This window comes from Triticum dicoccoides, chromosome 5A (genome assembly GCF_002162155.2).
Source record: "Triticum dicoccoides isolate Atlit2015 ecotype Zavitan chromosome 5A, WEW_v2.0, whole genome shotgun sequence".
Lineage (NCBI taxonomy): Eukaryota > Viridiplantae > Streptophyta > Magnoliopsida > Poales > Poaceae > Triticum > Triticum dicoccoides.
Genome location: NC_041388.1, coordinates 482,907,459 through 482,926,414, shown reverse-complemented (window position 1 = coordinate 482,926,414; position 18,956 = coordinate 482,907,459). Strand labels below are relative to the sequence as shown.

Genomic DNA, 18,956 nt, shown 5'->3' with positions numbered 1-18,956 from the left:
CACGCTCACGCATCATGAGGGGTGGCGACAGCTGCCTGTGGCGGATGGATGCAGCATTCCTATTGGCTCATGGGATCTGATCCTGCCCGACCCGGCCAATGACCCCACACGCATGCCCTGGCAGCTGCTCACTTTGGAGGATTTAAATAGGAGCGATGGATCCTGAGATGAAACGGATCCGACGCCCACTGAGGAGGCGTTTAGTGGAACGCGTGGAGACATGCAACTGGCCGTGCATGGCCATGCATGCAGGACGGACATGAACACGATCCAGGTCAGCCTATCCGGCCATTCAGATGAGGACGATTAGTTGCAAGAGAAGGATGGTGAGATCACGAGCACGCCCACCCCCCGGCCTGCAAATAACGACACAAGAGAGCAGGTGGCTCAGTTTTGTGCTCAGGTGCAGAAAACTTTGGACCCAATCCTGGCTCGGCCCGGGGATCGGGTGCCACTCGCGGCTATGAGAAGATGGAGGCAGAAGCGTCTACCTGTATCTAGTCTGCGGCGAAGTGTGCGGTTGGCTAAGGGACCGGGCCACCGTTCTGTGTGCTCCAAGCAGCAGCAGATCCTCATACGCAAGCTTTGCTTGGCAAATGAGGCAGAAGTGATCACAGACAAAGCACTGCAAATGTACATAGATTTGTTCTCAAAGCCGCTCATAGATGGACACGTAGCAGCGATCCTAGCCCTTTTTGGTTGGGAGGTGCCGATCCTTCCGTTGCAGGATGAGGCGATGGACGGGAAGGTTCGGCAGTAAGGAGATGGGGCATGTGGAGGTAGGAATGTGTCATGGATATGCAACCATACAAACTTCTAGTGTGGAACGTGCGCGGTCTCAACTCACCTGCGCGGCGTAGTACGATTTACCAGGTGGTCGGGGCGGTGGACCCGGCCATTGTTTGCTTCTAAGAGACAAAAATCAAGGTAATGACGCCCAATATTGTAAGGCATTGCCTCGGCAATAAACTGGAGAACTTATTTTACCTGCCGGCTACGGGGACTCGTGGAGGAATCCTGATTGCGTGGGATGATAATGTTGTCAAGCTCTCGAAACCTTATTACACCACCAACACGGTCTCAGCCCTTGTCATCCCGCGAAATGGGAGCCACTGGTGGATCACTGGCGTTTATGGCCCTCAAACGGACATTGAAAAGGTAGAGTTCATGCAGGAACTGGTAGACATACGAGACCTACATGCTGGCCCATGGGCCATTGTGGGAGATTTCAACCTACCTGTCAACCCGCAAGACAAGAACAATGATGCGCTGAACAGGCGTATGCTGGCCAAATTCCGACGGAAAACAAACATGCTCGGGCTTAAGGAGATGTACCTAAATGGGCGCAGCTACACACGGTCTAACGAAAGAAGGCGGCTAACTTTAGAGAAGATTGATCACATCTTCACAACAAATTGCTGGGATGACTTACACCCGGCGGCCCTGCTCACGGCCTTGGGATCGACAATTTCGAATCATTGCCCCCTCCTCTTGGACCTTAAGGCGGACTTCACATATGGCATACAGTTTCGTTTCGAGCAGTTCTGGCCTAAGGCGGACAGATTCTTTGAGACAGTGGAGGCAGCATGGAGCTCGATCGCCTCTGACGGGAATGCATATGCTGTGCTTGACAGGAAGCCGCAGGCTACCACTGAAGCACTGCAATGGTGGAGCGACAAGTGGATCGGAAACATAAGGCTGCAAATCGCAATTGCACTAGAAGTGATTGCTCGACTCGATGTGGCAATGGACTCTAGAGATCTCACGGACACGAGATTTGAGTTGCGCAAGATACTAAAGAGAAAAATGCTGGGACTCTGCTCGCTACAGCGATCGATCGCCCGCCAGCGATCCAGGGTCCTGCAACTTAAGGAGGGGGAGGCCAATACTGCCTTTTTTCACCGGCAGGCTAGACATTGATAGAGGAAGAACCTGATCCTATTCCTTACTTCGGACGGACATGTACACACAGGCCAGGAGAGCATTACACAAGCAGTAGATGCATACTATGGGAAACTCTTGGGGTCAGCCACGAAGAGGAGCTGCACTCTAAACTTAGAGGTGCTGGGGCTGCCGAGGAGGGACCTGGTGCACCTGGACGCGCCATTCTCTACTCATGAGGTCAAGAAGGTTATCAGAGCAATGCCCTTGGACAAGGCGCCAGGGCCAAATGGGTTCACAGGACATTTCTACACAACTTCTTGGATGATTATCAGGGAAGATTTCATGAGAGCACTCAAAGAATTCCATTGTGGAGACATGAGGGGGATGCAGGAAATCAATAAAGCCACAGTTTCACTCTTGCCGAAGAAGGTCGGAGTGGTGGACATCAAAGACTTTAGGCCAGTCAGTCTAAATCATGGAGCGGTGAATTTTTTTTGACAAGGTATTGGCCACCAGACTCGCAACCGATCTACCGTTCCTGGTGGGCAATCATCAAAGTGCGTTTGTGCGGGGAAGATCCCTACATGACAACTTCATGTTAGTGCAAGGGACGACACGTAGATTGCATGCTCTGAAGGGCCCTACGGCTCTCGTCAAGCTAGACATATCTAAAGCTTTCGATTCCGTCCAATGGCCTTTCTTGCTTGAAGTGCTGACGCAGATGGGTTTCGGCACAAAGTGGATATCCTGGATCTATGGGTTACTTGCGACCACATCCACAAAGATCTCGGTGAATGGTGTACCTGGGGAAACAATCTTCAATTGCCAAGGTTTAAGGCAAGGAAGCCCCCTTTCACCCATGTTGTTCATACTCTGCATGGAGCCACTTCAGAGGTTGTTTGCACGGTGGTGGATTTGCTGACCCCCCTGGCAGGGACTGGATTGAAACATCGGATTTTTATGTATGTTGATGACGTGATGATCTTCTTGAAGCCAAAGCAAAAAAGACATCCTGACTTGCTCGGCGATCCTGGACTTGTTTGGACACGCCTCGGGTCTCAGGGTTAACAGGCAGAAAAGCTCTGCACTACCGATCAGGTGCACTCTAGAGGAAATGCAACTGCTGTCCAGAATGCTGGATTGTACAACAGCCACCTTCCCTTGCCGATACCTGGGCCTGCCACTCTCTATTCAGAAGCAAAGTGCAGCGCAGTTCTAGGACCTGGTAGAGCAACTTGCAACGCGCTTGCCGTTTTGGAAGGCAGCCTCACTGCCCAAGAGCAATAGAATGATCCTTGTTCAGTCGGTCTTGTCCGCTATCCTGGTGCATTCCATGCTTGCCATGGAACTGCCAACAAAAACGATCAAGACGGTGAAAATATGCAGAGGCTTTTTATGGTGTGGGAAAGAAGATGCTGGTGGAGGCAAATGTGCGGTCGCATGGGAGATGATGTGCTGGCCAAGATGGGCAGGTGGACTTGGAGTGACAAATCTCAAGTGGATGAATGTCGCACTCCAAGCAAAGTGGTTGTGGCTTCAGCAGGCAGACACAACTAGATCTTGGGCGGAGTTCAAGTTCAGCATACCAGATGAGGCCAGAGCCCTTTTTCAAGCGGCGGCAAGAACGTCTCTCGGGGACGGCCGGACGACCTTATTCTAGGAGGATAGGTGGTGCAATGGCTACCGCCTACATGAGCTCGCTCTGGAGATATATGCAAAGGTACCGAGGAAGGCGAGGAACACCAGAACAGTTGAGGATGCAATATTACACGCAATATGGGCAAGAGATGTTGGACCGGACATGAACGAGGGCGAGCTAGACCAATTCCTGCAACTTTAGACACATGTGGAAAGAACGAACTTGGATGCACAGCGGCCGGACCAACTAATGTGGTCGTGGGAGAAGGATGGCCAGTTTTTGGTCAGATCGGCATACGCGGCTAAGTTCGCCACACAACACGTTTCACCCACGGCAAGCTTCACATGGGCATCAAATGCCCCCTTGTGGCATCGCTTCTTTGCATGGCTTGCACTTATGAATAGAGTGTGGACATCAGACAGGCTGGCACGGCGAGGGCTTCCACATCAGGACACTTGCCCCTTCTATGATCAGGAAGACGAAACTATTAACCACCTCCTGACTGAATGCGTCTTTGCGAGAGAAGTGTGGACTAATTGTGGGTATGTTCGGCCTTGCATCATCACACGGAGAGGATTGCATCATCACACGAGAGGACCTATTGACGTGGAGCACACACGCAACACATATTGGAAGATATGCCAAGACCTCCTGCCATCCAGGTATTGGTTACGTGGGAGTTGTGAAAGCATCGGAATTCAATTGTATTTGATGGAAAAAGCCCGGATGTGCGACATGTGCTATGGAGGATAGAATCAGAGGGTGTGATCTGGAGCACGCTGATCTTAACATTTTCCCTGTAGGTGTAGGAGTAGATGGGTGGGTACACGGTGAGTAATCCACCTAGAGACCACGGTGGATCGCGTTGTGTAAACGCCATGTAAATATTCACGGATGGGGCTCTTCCCCCTTTTCCTTCTATTAATATGTAATACGCACACTCGTGCGTATTCGAGAAAAATAATAGATTCCAATATCTCAATGTCGATATATGTCGATATGCTAGAAGATTATTTTCTTCAGCGTCAAATGGGAAGATAACATGCATGATAGATCAGTTCAGCAAATGCACGGCAGTAAAAAGCACAAAAATCATCATATGTAATGATTGCATGCAAGAAGGCGAATGACTTCATGATACGCCGATGTGCAATTCTTGCTTTGATATCACATAGCATCCCATGGCAGTCCCTGGCTCCATGAAAAAATCTTCCTGGAAATGGCCTGCCTGCTTGCTGAGAATGTCGGGAGAGAGTTCGACCATGCTTAGCATCCCTTCAGCGCAAAACCCATCTGCGCACACAAGGAACTCGTTCCCCATAATGAATGATCCAGAAACTCGGACACTCATCCCTTCTTCCCCATGCGCACGACAGTAAACCTTCTCCATCACACGGCCAATCTTCTCGCAACGGCTGTTACCTTTTAGCATTTCCCTTATTCTTGACAAAGTATCGAATATGTCGCTCTTACCGACATGTGTTTCCCCTGAGAAACTAGAATAAAAATATCATGTCAATAAGTCTGCACAGTTCATGTAAAATAACAGGAAAGAAAGTTCAATTATAGTTCCGCAGCCAAGCATAATAAAGACATGTGATCCAAGCAACAGTGGAAGCTAAGGTATTTTGGACAACTGGAAAATACAGTAAGGGATTGGTTACTACGAGAGAAACGTAGCCCAAGATATTCCTCTACCTGAAAGTAGAATCTTGTCCATAGAATGACTTCATGTGACACCAAAGATCAGGTAGTAATGTACAGCAAGCATCTGCAATAAACATAACAATGGCCGTAAGTCACGTAGATGAGTAGTTGACTTAACAAACGCTACCAAACTATATATCTCTGGCTAATGTATTAGAGCAAACATGCACTCAGACATCTGCCTATGATTCAAGCAACAAGCAAGGAACTTACCTTTGTGTACCAATATACGTAAAAGAAATACCCTTCCTTCAAAACAAAGGGTATCAAAGGCAGATCACATATTCAATATCAAATGAGTACGTGGTTTGCCTGTAGTCAGGAAACAGCATTTCGGTATCAAAAGGTTATACTCTTAGATGAGGAGGCCTACATTCTTTTTTCAGAGAGTACTTGATCTTTTACTACACATAGATCAATGAACCTAACACATATTCAATATCAAATGAGTACGCGGTTTGCCTGTAGTCAGGAAACAGCATTTCGGTATCAAAAGGTAATACTCTTAGATGAGGAGGCCTACATTCTTTTTTCAGAAAGTACTTGATCTTTTACTACACATAGATCAATGAACCTAAGGTTCACAACTTCAAGTGTAACCAAATTTACCAGCCATATCTGAAATGAACCTAAGGTTCACAACTTCATGTGCTCCACCCGCGATGGAAGCACACCTTCATTTTTCCTTTCGGGTTCCGATGTGCTCCAGCGCGGGAGCAGCAGATCTGTGGTTCGTGCAGGAGCACACCTCCTTTTTTTCTTCTCTCTTTTCCGGTTTGGATGTGCTCCACCGTGGGGAGTGTAGAAGTGCATGCTCTACCCAATGCAACCAAAACACCGATCTGATGGAAGAGACTAGGCAATACATTCATATGTCAATACTCCCCCTCACGTGTGGCTCCCTCAGGCCTAAACGTGGACCGAAAGTGGCCTGCAATTTAATTGCGCCAGCCGGTCTTGAACTCAAGACCTCTTGACTCTAATACCATGTAGAAGTGCATGCTCTAGTCAATGCAACCAAAAGACCAATCTGATGGAAGAGACTAGGCAATACATTTATACATCAACAGCGAGCACACTTCTGCTGCCCCTGGGAGCAGTTCAAATGTGGTACTCATGCTGAGGTGGGTGTGGCGGATCCATGGGGACGAGGGTGGCCTATGGCTGCAGCTTATAAAAGCCAAACACCTGCAGGGCCACCCTCTCCTGGCTTGTGACCGTTGGGAAGGATCTCAGTTCTTGAAATCCCTCCAGTCGATCAAGCATGAGATTCACTTGGGTATCAATTCTTCATAGGCGATGGCGAGGGTACCCTCTTTTGGCTCGACCCGTGGCTCGGTAGGACCACGTTGCGTGCCAAATTCCCGGACCATTTCATGATTTGCTCGGATCCGGTGCTCTTGGTAGCCTCGGCGGCCCACAATGGGAATTGGGACATACCGTTCCAACGAACATTCGGCCAAAGGAAACCTTAGCCTAGACCGAGTTGCGGACGGCTCTTCCATCATCGCTGTTTAGGTCGCCGGGCGTCGTGTCTTGGCACAGTCACCTCCTCGGCACTCTTCTCTGCCGGGTTGGCATACCGTGCCCTCTATTGTGTGTCGACCCTTGTGTGGACCTCCCACTTGTGAAAAGCTCCACTGCCTGAAGATCAAAATCTTTGTTTGGCAGCTGCTCTGTAATCGCCTCCCATCGGGTTTGGAGGTGGCGAAGCGGCATGGGCTGGGTGATGGCCTTAGCCTTCTTTGTGTGGTTTCCAAATCCAGGAGACCAGGACCCACATTTTCTTCTCTCGTCCCGCTGCCTCCTTATGGAACTTTGTCCGTGAGGCTCTAGCGCTTGAGTGGCAGGCGCCGGACCTGAGCGAGTTCCTGGAGGCTCAGGCCAAACATACCGGTAGGAGGAGGCGCCTCTTCAGGTTAGTGTTCGCAGTGATTACCTGGACCCAATGGACTGTACGTGACAAGATGGTTATCAAGTGAGTCCTCTTGCAGTGTGCTTCTGACTCTGTGTTTAAAATTTTGGCCTTCTTGCGGCAGTGGTACCCGCTTTGTAGGCAGCGGGACAGGGACCGGCTAGACGGCATGATTGATGATCTTCTGGTGGCAGTCCGCCAACTCGCTTCGCCCCCTGTCAGTTGATCTTTTAACTCTGCGGAGTCTTGTGTCGCCTTTTCTTTTTTGCTTTTGGGCTTATTTGTGCCCCAGCAGACCTTCTATTTACTTTCCTGCACTTTAACTACTTGTGTGGAAATGGTGGCTGCTTTATCTATAAAGCAGGGCAAAAGACTATTTCAAGAGTGGTTGGAGGTGAAGAGAGCAGCGGCGTAAGCGGCTGTAGCTGAGGTGAGCAGCCGCGTGAGCATGACGGGTGCACTCATATTTGAGGGGAGAAACGTTTAGGGCCGAGTATATTCAAGCGAAATGGTAAGTGACTTGGCGGTGGCAAAGTTCCTGTAAATTCGTCCCACTCCATGGATAGCAAAACCACAAATCATGTTTTTCCCTGCTCCAATTTCTTTTTCTGAGATATACTTGTGGCCATAGTTTAAAAAACTGAACCGAAGATCGAACCTGTGAGCCTGTCGGTTCAGGTTTTCATCAGTTGGACCGCCGGTTCATCGGTTCATCGTCGGTTTTTTACCATAAAATAATATACATTTAGTAGACAATGGACAAATAAAACAGTGTTAAACAATGATCGAATAAAATTACTTCCCTATAATAGACAACAAAGTAGCACATCCGAGTTGGTTATTGGGCCATGAGCACGCAATGCCTACTACTCCCGCTTCTCCCAAATTCTACATTAACCATTTTCCTGGTTTTTTCCAGTTCAAAGGCCTGGTTTATTTAGCGTTTTTTTTTTCAGAAAACCGGCCGGCTTGACTGGTTTTCTCCGGTCCAATTGCAGAACGGTCTTATTAGCTTAAAAAACGGCCGAGGCCGCCGGTTCGGTTTTTCCCGGTCCGACCACTGGCCCGGTCCGGTTTTTTAAACTATGCTTGTGGCAACCGAAATCCTCAATGAGGTCAAAAATTTTAACATGAATATTTTGAATCCCGGATAGCAAGAAACCAGATTAAAAAGATTGAAACAACTGCAGTAAGAGTCAGTTTATTTGTTGAATTGTCGGAATGTTCTATTGTCTAAGCATAGCCAACATCATTGTATGTGAACTTGTGGAACATCAGGTTCATTTTCCTCCATATGGAAAGGCAGCAGAACAGGAAAAACAGAAGATAACGAAAGCTATTAGGAACTCACATGTGCTATCTGCGATAATCTTTCCGCTGGATCATGAACACTTTTGTTGTACTCTGCCAAGTCCACACCAGGTCCCTCGTATTTCTTGATGAAGGAATGAGACAAAAGCTACAAGATATTCAGTATGTAATTCAAATAAGATTTTTCTTTCAGAGAGGAAAATAAACCCCATTTCGTCTTTGTTGCAAATAACCTATTTATGTAGTTAGTTGACAATGAATAATTTGTAAAACAATTCAACATATGAGACCGCTTTTTTGCAATTATCACCTCAGACACACCTTAGACCGCTAATCTGTTGACTAAAGAGCTGAAACATCCATCAGACATTACTCTCAGATAGTGTCGCAAAATCCTATACTTACTGCATAATAAAGTTTATCACTCCCCACAAAAATTAAATAATAAATAAAGATTATCACAAGATTTACGCAGTTGGAAACCCTCGTATCGTTTCTCTTGAAAAAAGTAATTGTACTAGACGTCACTTTACCTCATTACATGTTGGTCTTGCATCAGCATCTTTCTGCAAGCAAGCATCAATGAACGAGCAAAACTCTTCTGAATGCATATGTTGTGGTGGTGTTGGCGATGGATCTTCCAATATCTGCAAGACTGCAACACAGTAAGGTGGGAAAGGAGGATTGCACTATACATCAATAATATAATACTCACAAGAGGAACTACCGAACTAGTATTGCATTATTGTCAGACCATTCATGTTGGAAAGCAGAAATGAAATAGAAGTTCTAAATCCAGTAGAAATTCCGAAACAGATGTAGAACGCCTACGAAAAACAAGCCAAATTTCGAAAACAGCTTTAATTAACAATATACCAACAGATGCACATAAATGAGATCATGATTTTTTTTCCATAAATAAGATGATCACGAAAGGCAGTAGAAAATTATACAAATGAACACTGCTTGACCGCCAACCACCTCACCTGCAGCATGAGGTCGGCCTCGCCCCCATTTACATCATATGGGTATCTTCCAGTTGCACACTCCAATGCTGTTAGTCCAAGGCTCCAGATATCAGCAGCATATGAGTAATTTTCGTTCCGAATTCTCTCGGGAGACATATATGTGACACTGCCCAGGAAGGTAGCACACTGGAAGACAATTACTACACATATATACCGCTTATTCAATCTAGATAGTCAGATTTCCACTTAATACTATTTTAGAACAGCTTGCTGTTCCTAAGAGAAGTTTCGATCACCAAGAAGTAGCATACCATGGTAACTGAATCATGCAGTCCAGAAGTTACACCAAAGTCTGTAATTTTCGTATCACGCTTTAGATTTAGAAGCAAATTTGCTGGCTTTATATCTCTGTGAACTAAACGCCTCACTTCATGCAAGTAGCGCAGAGCCTAATAAATTAACAGAGACTAACTAGTCACTTAAATTTCACAGGCCTGATTTGAATAGAGCTAACATCAGAACATATGGAGGCAAGAGACACGTACTAGCAACACTTTCTGTAGCATATGTGAAAGAACTGGTTCTGTTATGAATTTCTTGACCCTGATAATATCTGCTAATGAACCACCATCCATATACTCAAGAGCAAAGTATATTTCTCCAGAGTCCGGAGTGTAAAAAATTCCTTGGAATTCAACTAAACCTGGATAACAAGATGCTGCTGATAACGTTGTGATCTCATTAAGAATCTGTTGTCTCTTTTCCTGTAATATATATCAGAGAATACGTTATAATAAATATAAAGAGAATAAGCTTGGTCCAAACAATGTCTATGAATAGGCATTAAATGGAGAATAAGCTATGAATTCTACACTTGTAGTTCCATGTGAAAGTTAATTAAAAGAAAAAGAAAAAAAGGGGTATCCATAGATTTTGTTTCATGTAAGGGGAACCTAGAGATGTCAGCTTATGGCATATGGACTATAAAAAGTTTTGCACTCACCTTGTCAAAAATGCTAATTTTCTTGAGTGCCAAAACTCGATGGACTGGTACATAAATAGCTCTATGGACAACGCTGCTTGCACCAATACCAACAGAATCAAAAATATGCATATCATGACAAGAGCATCGATATGCCTTATCTGTAGCATAGTCCCCCTCTGGTCTGGTTGTTCGTTAATGGAAGCCAAGCTTACTGATGTTATATTCATCAGAGGACCTACTCAATAAATTGACAGTTCCACTATCCAAAACCTTTACAAAAGTAAGATTAAATATGAGCATCATATATATTTTTATAGCAGGCTTAAGAAAAAACATACTATGAGCAACATAAGCAAGGAATTTGGTTGGTTGAACAGAATGAAGATAAACATAGATCTCAGCGAACTGGCCAAACGGCTGAAACGAAGAGAGTGGTTACCTCGCAGTCGTCAGAGCTGGAGTCGTCGGATGTCCCGTCGGCGGCGGGGGGCGGCACAACATTGCCATCGGCGTCGAAGAAGATGGGTTGCAGCCTCCGCTTCAGGTCCTCCAGTCCAGCCATTACAGCCAAACAAGGCTAAGCCTAAGAGGAGAAGGGTCAGGGAGAGGGCGCAGAGAAAACAGAGTGAGGCTTTGATTTCGCTTCCGTTTGCCACGACGGGAAGGGACGCACATGCTTTCCTCCGCCGCCAGTACGATAGTCCCATATTTGAGAGATGGCCGGAGGCGGCGCAGTAGGTCGGTAAGGCCAACTCCACCGCGTAATCGGATTCTGTCTGTTTGATAGGGATTTGGGTCGTATTCGGGCGTGTACTGGGATGCGGTGGCCGTACGCCCAGCGCGCGGCCGCATCCATTTGCCCCATCATGTCCATATTTATTTAAAAAATCAAAACCAACGTTTCAACTACCAAGCCTTAGTTCAGGCCAGCGGCCCCGGTTCATCACGCCGGCAACAGAGCCAGCGGCCTACACGTTCATCACCGGCATCAGCCAGCGGCCGGCAACACAACCACCTTCCAAAATGAATAGTTGTTCTCGCCGGCAACACAGTCAGCGGCCGACAACACAGCCGGCCATCAAAATGAATGTTTTCTCGCCGGCACACAGCCAGCGGCCTAGCGGGCGGGCGACACTCATGTCAACCTCCAAAAAGAACGGCCACAGCCGATCGGACGACCTAGTTCAGGCCTTCGGCGTCGAGCATCTCCTTCTGCTTGGCCTCGAACCAGGCCCTCGTCTTGTCGCTCATCTTCGACAAGTCCACGCTCATAATCGCAAGGGCCACCTCCTTCGCTTTGGTGGCGGCATTCATGGCCTCGGTGTCGAGCTGCCTCTGCCTGGCCTTGACATTGTCGGCCTCGATGTCGAGCTGCCTTTGCCGGGCCGCCTCCTCCATGTCGGGATGCCTTTGCCGGGCCACCTCCTCCATGTCGATCTTCCTCCTCTTGGCCGCCTCCTCTATCTCAAGTTTCTTTCTTTGAAGGTCTAGGTATTGCTTCATTTGCTCCTCCTTGCTTTGCCGCTTCTTCTTGTCCCTCACATCCTTTAGGGACATCATGCCATGCAAAGTGTCATGCAATGTCATGGATGAGGCATCACGTATGTCATCAACCTTGGAGTTGGTCTTGACCCAGGCGTGACGTTGAGGTCGATGACGGTCGCGGGGCGCGGTGTCGACGGCGCGAACAAGCCCATGTCCGGCGACCTCGAGAAACGGGTCTAGCCGTCATGCCTTGGCGGAGGAAAGTCGGGCGACATGGGCGCGGTGCGCGAGGTCGGCGATTGGCAGTGTGTAGGCCGGGCGACCGACGAGCCTGTGCTCGCCGGGCCGACGGCCGCTGCAGGGAACCCGGCCGGACGGCCCATGCCAAGCATGAGGATGGCGTGCGCTTTGTTGACGAGGTCCTCCTTCTCGTCGGCCGCGGCATTGCGCCGCGCGGCCTCCAGCTCATCGCGTTGGGCGACGAACTTGGTCGCGGCGGCATTGACCTTGACGACCGCTCTCCGTTCCCTCCTCTTCGTCAATTTCGCGTCCAACTTGGCGATCTCCTCCAGCGTGCACTCTGACCGTGGCTTCCTTGGCGCCTTCTTCTTCACCTTTGCGGGCGGGTCGATGGCCAGGCCGCCGAACTCGACGGGGCGTCGGCCATGGACGGGGGAGAGAGGGGGCGGCGGGAGAGACGTGGGAGGGTTGGGGAAATGGCGCCAAATGGGCGTGGGGGTGGTTTCTCCCACCGATAGGCGGGCCAGGGGAGGATAAGCGCGTGCGTCTCGCCCGTCCACGCGATGTCCGTTTAACCTCCAAACCGGCGCAAACTTGGGCCAGGGATGGGTCGAAAGCGGATAAAAGTCCGTTTGCGCCCGCGCGCTGGGCCGTCTCATTTGTCCCTTTTACCCCAAACGGACAAGGACGGACAGGATAGGGTCGCACAGTGAAGTTGGCCTAAGTCATGAATCCAGCGGCAAGGAAGTACCCGCGCCTCCTCTTGTCTTATCTCATTCTTCCCGATAACAAGGGGATGGAGATGGAGGCCACTCCCGCTATACGACGACCTGTGGTCAATGTGTCTAGGGAAACGATGCGTTCCACTTCCACCCGAGCGCCCGTGACCATGAACAAAAGGATGGTAAAAATTAAGATTCAATTCAAGTACTATGGAAGAGTTCACAACAGTTAAAGGCAATTTATCAGGGAAACCCCATTGTTCCGTTAATCATTTATTTTTGAATGGAGGGAGTATTTGACTATCCAGAGATCAAGAACATATACGAAGAAAAGGGGGCTCCCTCACAAATTACCCTAATTGTTGTGAACTCTTCCGTAGTAAGAGACGGAGGAAGTATGATTTAGTAAGGCGGAGAAAAATGAAGAAACTATCGATGTGAGACCCGTGGGCGCCGCTAACCTCCTTAGAGGCGTCGTTGTTTTTGTTGTTTGCACCCTCCTCGTCGAGACCCCGGGGGAAACCCCTAGTCCAGGTCCTGCTATATGGATGATGGCGGCGCAACTAGCATCGTGGCCCTTCTTGAAGGCGTCATTTTTGGGGTCAATATGGTTGTTGTGTGGGTGTTGCTTGCTGAAGGAATGTTGGTGGTGGTGGTGCGGCCGGTTGGGGTCGATGGTGGTCTGTGTAGTTGCTGCCCTGCTTCCTATGTGTTCATTTTCGGTGGCATTCCTTGGTTTCGGCCATGTTGTTGTGCATGTTCAAGTACCTCCCTTGGTGGCCATTGTGGTGCGGTGAGCCTAGTGCTCTTGGTGTCATTCCAGGTCATTTTTGCTCTTCGATGACGCAAGATGCCTTCCCAACTTGCTAATCGTTCTGGTTTTTCATGGCGAAGCTCCCAATCAAGGTTCGTGTTGTCACTCGTTAGTTGTGGTTTCTCCTGAGTTGTGTCGTGAGGTTCGGTTTGCACGCTAGTGCGGTGCATTAGGTTGCTTGCTTAGTCTTGGTATTGGGATCCCTCCACGACACCCCACATATACTTGTGCCTCCCGTGGTGTTAGTCCTTTGGTCTGCTAGCTAGGTTGGGCCTTGTCTTGGTGTCATTTTTCCTCATCTTTTGTAACTTCATTACTTGTATGGGTTTTTGCCCGGTTTTTCTCATAAACGAGGTAAATTTATTTAGGTTTTTGATTTGGTTTTTCTTATAAACTGAATCAACCAAAGCTTAAGAGGTGACTCTTAGCTTCGGCAACTTTTTGAGCAATATATTCAGGAGGGGAGGATCCCATCCCCCGATGACCGATTAAAAAAGTGTGGTTATGTTTTCAAGGGTGTAAAAGTTCCAAAAATACTGAAACAACACACTTATAATATAACATGATCCAGTGGAGCGATTGGAAAAATGCAACTTTATGTGTCCTGGAGAAAGAAAAAAAACAAGTAGTTCACTATTTATTTATGTCGTTGTGAGCTGAAATGCTTGTTTTTTTGCCGAGGACACATAAGTGCATATGTTCGCAATCCCTCAGTTGGATCATCTTATTACATTAGAGAGATGCTCCACTATTTATTTCATATTTTTGATAAATTTTAAACCATTAAAAATTTAGCGAACCTAAACAAGTTATGTATATATATATGAGGAAAATACATCCTATCATCTATGGATAGTTACCCCACATGTTTCATATAGTATCATGTGATAGTATAAACTAGTAATCTATAATTGGAAAAATTGAGTTACATGAAAAGCAAGTTGGCCCATTATTTTTTATTATATTTGCGAAATGCGTACATATTTGTATATAAAAAGGAGCATACTCAAAACACGATACATACTACCAAAAAAGTAGTATATATACTTCCTAAACATTATTATATACTGCATCCTACGCGTACATACTCTCCGATTTGGTAAATACTACATAGAACATACAAAACGCAAGTGGTGGTTGTAAGTGCATCTAGTGCAACCCTTGCTTGGTTTTGGAGTATTGACGACAAACGTGGTTGAGAGACTAATGTGTTTGTGAGATTCATATGAGAACACATGTAAAAGTCTCTATTGATTTGGTTTACCCATCGAAGATGACCCCTAAAAATATATGAAGACATTGATGATTCTTGAAGACATTCGCAACGAAGATAATGAAGCGTGAAGACATTCGCTTGAAGAGAATGGAGCGCAAAGACATAGTTTCTTTCATAGTTTCATTTTCTTCTTCTTGAGTCATAGGAACCACCGAACTGTCAAGTGGGTTCAAGTGAAGAAAGTCAGAAAATTGACGTGATGCCCAACCCAAATCCTATGTCTTCGAGTGAAGACAATGAGAGAAAATCTTCTCCTGAGTTGGATAGGTCAGCTTTGCTTGTAGCCCAAGTCAAGCTGTCGCGTGTGTTTGAAATCTGACTGTTGGACATGTGTCGGTTCCCCAATGACCCAGGGTCATTTCGGACAAATCATGTCAGGTTGCCTCCTAGCTATAAATAGCCCACCTCCTCCGCCATAAATTGGTGGCTGCTTAGAGTTAGTGCATGGCTTTTGTCGTTTGAGAGCAACTCACCTCTGAAGCCTTTGTGAGAGAATCCTTCTGAGGACACAACCCAAAACACCCAGAGCCCAAAGAGTGTTTGGCATCACTAAAGTCTTTCTGTCCGCGTGATCTGAAGACTTATTACACTTGAAGAATGTGATCTTCCAGTCGGTTAGGCACCGTGTTCTGAGGATCGAAGAGTCATTATGGATCACCGGTGAACGAAGTCTGTGAAGGTTTGGAAGTCTACCTTGAAGACTTACCTGAGTGATTGGGTAAGGACTAAGTGACCTTAGCTCAAGGGGAATAAGGTGAAGGCATTGTCTTTTGAGTTGAATCTCAGCATCCCTAACTAGACGTACAGTTGTCACAACAACTAGAACTGGTCTACCAAATCCTTGTCTTCGTCAAGCAATTGGTTCTATCACTTCAACCTTACTTACTGTTTAGCTTCGTGTAGTCATTGCTTGCCCGTTCTCATTGTATTCACAGTGCGATGACATTCATCCCTGATTGCATATTTGGCTTCCTTCTATCTTCCATTCTGATCTGTTCTACCTAGCTGCTATTTGTGTTCGAGCTTTCTCTGTACCGTTTCCTTGACTATGGCATGGCTAGTGTAGCTTATCTTCCGTTGCATCTTGTTTAGGTGTCATTTGACTGTCTATCTTCGATGATATTTCGTGTCTCGAAGACTTCCATAAAAATCTCTTATTCACCCCCCTTCTAGTCGGTAACTAGCACTTTTAGTGGTAACTAACACTGGGTGGTAGAAAACATTTGTCATATATATATAGGACAAATTTTATCTACCACTAGTGGTAGTTATGAAAGTGCGTTATATTGACTACAGGGGGGTGAATAGGCGATTTTTATGAAATTCTTCACTGAGCAATTTGCCGGTGAGGAAATTCCTTAGCGAAGAACTACTAGCAGCGGAATAAGTACTCAAAAGTAAACATAACAGAATGCAAGCATAGTCATCATGATGAAATGAAGATAGGCACAGAGTACAGGAAGCGTAAGCACAGGATAGCACAGGATGAAGACAAACTAACTGAAGAAATTGAACTGAGGAACTTGAGAAAGTCTTCAGTCAAAGTCTTCAAACACAGATATGAACAAGCACACAACTCAGTTATGAGGAAACGAAAGAGTTGAGGGAATAGAACTAGTAAGCTTGGTGAAGACAATGATTTGGTAGACCAGTTCCAACTGCTATCTCAGTTGTACGTCTGGTTGGAGCGGCTGAGTATTTAAACTCGAGGACACACAGTCCCGGACACCCAGTCCCGAGCATGAAGCTCAGGACACCAAGTCCTCACCGTATTCTCCTTGAACTAAGGTCACACAGACCTCGTCCAATCACTCGTGGTAAGTCTTTAGGCGACTTCCAAACCTTCACAAACTTGGTCACTCGGCGATCCACAATTCATCTTGGATGCTCTAGATCATGACGCCTAACCGTCTGGAAGAAGCACAGTCTTCAAAGGTAACAAGCGTCGGATCCACGCGGGATCAATCTCTTCAGTGATGCTCAATCACTTGGGGTTTGTAGGTGTTTGGGTTTGAGTTTTTCCTCACTTGATGATTTTCGCTCAAAGTCCTCGGAGGATGGGTTGCTCTCAAATGACAAGTGTCAGTTTCTCTCGGACCAGCCAACCAGCTAGTTGTTGTAGGGGGCGGCTATTTATAGCCTAGGGAGCAGCCCGGCATGATAAGACATAAATGCCCTTCAATGATATGACCGTTAGGTGGATAGATATTTTGGGACAGCTGGCGCATAGCACACCAACGGTCGGAATTTTGAGTAGCAAAATCCTCAGGGCTATCATGTTCCTCACTATGTAGGCAATCCGCACTGGCGAATTCCTAACTCCTCAGTCAGAACAAATTCCTCAGAGACCAGAAGAACTTCGTCTCTGTCACTGAAGAATATGACTGAACTGTATGAGATTTCCAATGGCTTCACTCGAAGGGATTGGTAGGTGCAGGATTTTGAGTTGAGCATCACATGGAAATTTTTCCTTAGTATTTCCTCGACCCCCTTTAACAGTACGGTGTTTCCTATGACTCAAGAAAGGGAGATGAAACTACGAAAACAAAAGTCTTCACGCTTCATGTTCCTTGAATGAATACCAAGTCTTCAAGGTCACACCAATTTCTTCACTTTCAAAGTCTTCAAAAAGTCTTCAGAAATCCAAAATCTTCAGTCGAAGAACTTCATTTTTAGGGGTTGACTTTCTCTGTAAATATCAAACTCCTCATAGACTTATAGACCCGTGTATACTCGCAAACGCATTAGTCCCTTAACCTATAAGTCTTCAATACACCAAAATCACTAAGGGGCACTAGATGCACTTACAATCTCCCTTCTTTTGGTGATTGATGGCAATATAGGTTAAGATTTCAACGGGGATAAACATATGAAGTGTAAATACTGATATTGAGGAATTTGATTGCAAAATATAGAAGAACTCCCCCTGAAGATGTGCATAGTGAGGAATTTGCTTTTGAAGCAATGCTCACTTGAAGAGTTGAACCATGGAGATCTCCCCCTATATCTTGTAATTCATACACGCATTTGACATATAACAGTGAAGAATTTGAAATGCATGATGAAATATGGTGACTCATGTAATTCAGCGTGCGTGCAATAATATTAACGAGGAATAAGCATGCAGAAAAACATATCAAGAGTATCAGAGCACCATCGGGTTTAAGTTTACAACTCGATCCAATAAATTCTCAGAAGAACAAGAGTTGTAACTTGAAAAAAATGCCCATATAGAAAAACCCACTTGAAGACTAACTCAAAATTCTCCCCCTTTGCCATCAAATGACCAAAAGGATCAAATATGAGGACTAACGCCCCTGAAGAATATCAAGTTGATGAAGGAGCGCCATCGTTGTTGGGGTTGTTTGTTGTAGTAGGGCCTGCCGCAGTGTCGTCCAAGTCTTCAATTTTATCAGTGTCGCGTGATGAAGAATATGAGCTGGCTACCAGAGAAGGAACCTTGACCTTCTTGAATTTCTTCGGTGGAGGTGCAGACCAGTCAAAATCTTCCTTGAGACCCATTTTCTTCAAATCGTCTTCACCATACAGATGTGACAGGATTGCCCAGATGCGACCGAAGACTTGATGGAGGTAGTAATGGTTTTTCTTCACTGCATTGTGTGTAGCAATCATGTTGTGAAGAAATGAACCAAACTGACACTTAACCCGTTTGTGATTTCGATCCACCTTCTGATGAAGACTAAGCAGAAGTTCACGGTCAGTCATCACGCACGGAGCAGTGGCTTGAGGAGTGGACTTGGATGCATTGGCAGAGTCATCATTGGTGGAATAAGAAGCAACTTTGCGAAATTGACCATCCAATGGACGAATGCCTTCATCTATAACAGTTGGTGCCTTGCCCTTTCCATCAACTGAGGAATAGGTCTGCTTGAGGACTTCAATTGGGGGCAAGTAGCTGAGATGATTCTGAAAATCAGCTTTGTAGTTGAGTGAAGACCTTGTCCTGAGGAATCTCATAATCCAAGGTGCATAAGGCTTCAGCTCAAACG

General features: G+C 46.5%; 1 pseudogene; it reads right to left on the bottom strand.

Annotated features, from left to right (window-relative positions):
• Positions 1 to 4,404: 4,404 nt before the first annotated feature.
• LOC119302345 lies at positions 4,405 to 10,976 on the bottom strand (annotated as a pseudogene).
• Between the last annotated feature and the right edge of the window lie 7,980 nt (positions 10,977 to 18,956).